The sequence below is a fragment of the Oncorhynchus mykiss genome, chromosome 4 (assembly GCF_057628025.1).
Source record: "Oncorhynchus mykiss isolate SJ-2025 chromosome 4, ASM5762802v1, whole genome shotgun sequence".
Classification (NCBI taxonomy): domain Eukaryota; kingdom Metazoa; phylum Chordata; class Actinopteri; order Salmoniformes; family Salmonidae; genus Oncorhynchus; species Oncorhynchus mykiss.
Window position 1 is genome coordinate 75,589,068 of NC_143025.1, and position 3,433 is coordinate 75,592,500.

The 3,433-nt window shown below is 41.9% G+C and overlaps 1 protein-coding gene across 4 annotated transcripts in view; it reads left to right on the forward strand.

Moving 5' to 3' along the window:
• Positions 1 to 410: 410 nt before the first annotated feature.
• The window catches only part of wasf1 (WASP family member 1), a 128,519-nt gene continuing 125,496 nt past the window's right edge, over positions 411 to 3,433 (forward strand). Inside the window, exon 1 of one of the 4 annotated variants that reach the window (XM_036976019.2) lies at positions 411 to 863. The gene's annotated coding sequence lies outside the window, so the exon portion shown is untranslated. The remainder of the gene's footprint in view (positions 864 to 3,433) is intronic. The other 3 variants (XM_036976022.2, XM_090233035.1, XM_036976020.2) reach the window with 3 other exon arrangements.

The window sequence follows — 3,433 nt, forward strand, 5'->3', positions numbered from 1 at the left end:
AATCAACAGGGAGTAGCAGCAGTGTAAATAGTCCGGGTGGCAATTTGATTAATTGTTCAGCAGTCGTATGGCTTGGGGGTAGAAGCTGTTAAGGAGCCTTTTGGTCCTAGACTTGAGGTAGCAGAGAGAACAGTCAATGACTTAGGTGACTGTTCTCTCTGCTATCGCACGGCAAATGCTACCGCAGCGCCAAGTCTTGGACCAAAAGGCTCTTAACAGCTGTATGTGTAACTGTGATACAGGTATGTAATAACTAGATAATAACCATGTAATAAATTAAATGAATCAATTTAAACAGTGCAGTAGGGGCAGTCAGAACGCATCAAATTGATACCCACCTCCTTGCTATCGATTGGCCATTACAGTCAAGACCGGGAGTGGTTTGGAGAAAATGGGCCAATCAGGTAATCAGATTTAGTCCGGGTCAGTTTTCTGGCTCCTCGCTCTGATGCGTGGGTTGGCTCTCAAACAATAGAAAGTGGTATGTACCATCATGGTCTCTACGATAGGTACATTTCCCTACGAAGTCAAAGATGGTCATTTCTACTTTGCATTTATAAAACACAGTTTCTTCGCGTGTCGATCAATATATGTGGATGAATTCATCTGAAAATCTGCCGTCAACTCAACTTCGCCCGTTGTACTGTCCGTTGCGTTAGATTGTGCCCCCTGGATCCCTTTTTGAAGGGGAATTGTGCCTTGATCCTTCGCTGCTACCTTTCTAACGGGATTCATTTTGCCCCGGCTATATGATAACCACAGCATGGAATGAGGCTGGATATTTGAATTGATTGAAACAGCGAATTGCACTGTACTGCAGTAGAGATGACAAGAACATAGGAGGAATTGAACAAACATTTAAGGTATGACATTTTCTCATGACTGAATTGTTTCATTCTAAACTTTTGCCTAACAACAAGAACATTTGAGGATTCTGAAATGTAGTAAAGTTGGTACCATTTACTTTACACAATTAACTGTTAAAATAAGCACCAGCCCATGCGCAACGGCTGGTCAACGACTTTCTTTCTGTGTGGTAATACTAATTGCATGCTGGTTAGCGATGATAAGCCATCAATGTCTGTGCTAACTAACATTTGTAACCATCTAGCCAGGTGACAGGTGTGAGGAAAATATAATTCAGTGTTTTTAACTTGTCATTTTGTTGTACAAATGGGGTCACATTATGCATACTGTATACACCGGAGAGAAAGAACACCTAGCTAGCTAACGTTACTTGTCAATGGTCATGTTTTGAAATTAGATGGGGGTAAGGGATCAAGGTTTCACATCTGCACGAACTCGCGTTGTAAATTAGGAGAAATGGTTAGCAAGCTGCATGCTAACTATCACACCACATTGTAATTTTGAAGGGTTGGTGTGAAAATATACATCTGGCATCTTGTCAATGCATTATCACAACCCTGTATTTACATTTGTGTCATACCCAGGTTAACATTGTCGTTATTTATTAGCTAGATAGCTAATGGATATTTTTTTCAACAAGAGCACGATAACGGCGATAACACCGGTTGTGCGCGAGCAAGGCACGGCACTGATTTAATTTCCCCACGAAGAATGCATTGACTTTTCGGTGAAGAGGGGTTAGGGTAGTCTTCGATCTAGCTTCAATTCGTTTCCAATGAAGTTGTCTATGGGGCATGGGGGAAGGGAAAGACACATTCAGGGAAAATCATCTTGCAAGAAGCTTTGTGAAATCGGAAATGTTTTTCTCGATCGTCTTGAGTTCATTTGGTGGCACAAGCATCTTTATTTTACAGTGACTATACACGAACCTGAATCACAACTCGAGTTCTGAAAATGAGATAGCTGTGGTTTGGGTGTTTTTTTACCATTTTTAAAGACAACCTCCAGAGATTTTTTTACTTTTACTGTTGAAAAGTGATATCCCAAGTATAACTTACAGTAAAGTACACACACTAAAGGGTGACAAACGTTTTCAGCAAAATTGTGTTTTTTTTTAGACACAACTGCAAATTTAGGAGTAGGGCATTCGAGGAGCTGGTCTGAAGTGAATCGTGATGTCATCGGCCTTCCACCTTGCTTGAGGAACAATAGAGAACAAAGAGGAAAGGCCCACCCCCCACATTTATTTTAAATGCTCAGAAATGTGCAGGGGATTGTGGGAAGGTGAGCGGCGAGAACCCTCCTAGCAGAGTGGAAGGTAAAGTTGAGCTCTGCTTTATGCAAATGTCAAGCAAAGCGAAGCTTTGGAGCGAAGTAATGTAAAGAGGAGGCGCCTCTGATCAAACCCACTGTTAGGTTCAGATAACCTCTAGATAACAGATCATGATAGCAATGGTTATCTAGTCTCGGAAACCCGACCCTAAGATAGACAATTGGTACAATGTTCAGTTTGACAGTACAACACTGATGTCATTCTCAGCATTCAGTCTGTTTCTGTACTTGTTTTGAAGTATTCCAGAGTTGAGAACCCTGACTCACGTATTTGGTGCCAAACTGGATCAGGACATCTACTGCTTTCTCCGGCATGCAGGAGACTGCTTCCTGCTGTAGATGAGCAACCCAGAAGAGCAACTCAGTTTATTCAAGTTCAGAAAGAAATTACTACTTGTATTTTAACAGCAACAGTTCCAACCTAGACTTGTTTACAACAATAATTTATACAGTAAGAGAGACAATAGGCCTGATCATCCTCATCTGTAATGTTACATAGGGTTGCACTATCAGTAGCTAGCTAGCGTGCTTGGCTAACATTAGCTAGCGTGCTTTGGCTAACATTAGCTAGCTAGCTATTAGCTGTTTACAAGGGGATTGTTTGAAAGAGAAATTCACATCTACTTCTATGAGAGATAGTACTCCTTATTTCTGCTTATCATCATCAGCTGTTATAAAATGACAACTTACTTTTCCACTGTCAAAGCACTGTTTCCCGAAGCATTCTGCCCTGTTCTGAAAGAACTCCCTGACCCTGGGTTTACATGCTGTGGATGTTTGGTCGACATTTTTTCATTTTGAGAGACTCATCACTAAGCACTTTTCCGCACAAAACACATTGTGGGCGCTCCTCGTTATTTCTCAAAGTTTGTATGCAACCAAGAGAGAGGAACTCGTTGCTTGATGATTGAACTCAGTCAGAACTTGTGGCTAGCTTGAGTCGATTTGATGACAGTGGTGAGTGGTGGTGAGTGGGTCAGTGGCAGATGCCACGTTCAAAACAACCGGAACTCGGAAATCTCCGACTTCAGTGTGTTCAAACCCACCTGTGAACTCTGGAAAAATCTCCAACTCAGAATTCCAACTTGGGATCTCTGGCCTCTTTCTAGAGCTCAGACTTTCCAACCTGAAGATCACTGACGTCATGATTTGACCATGTATTTTTTCGAGTTCCCAGTTGTTTTGAACGCGGCATGACAGTGCATCATCTGCTGCTGAATGACAGTGGGCACTG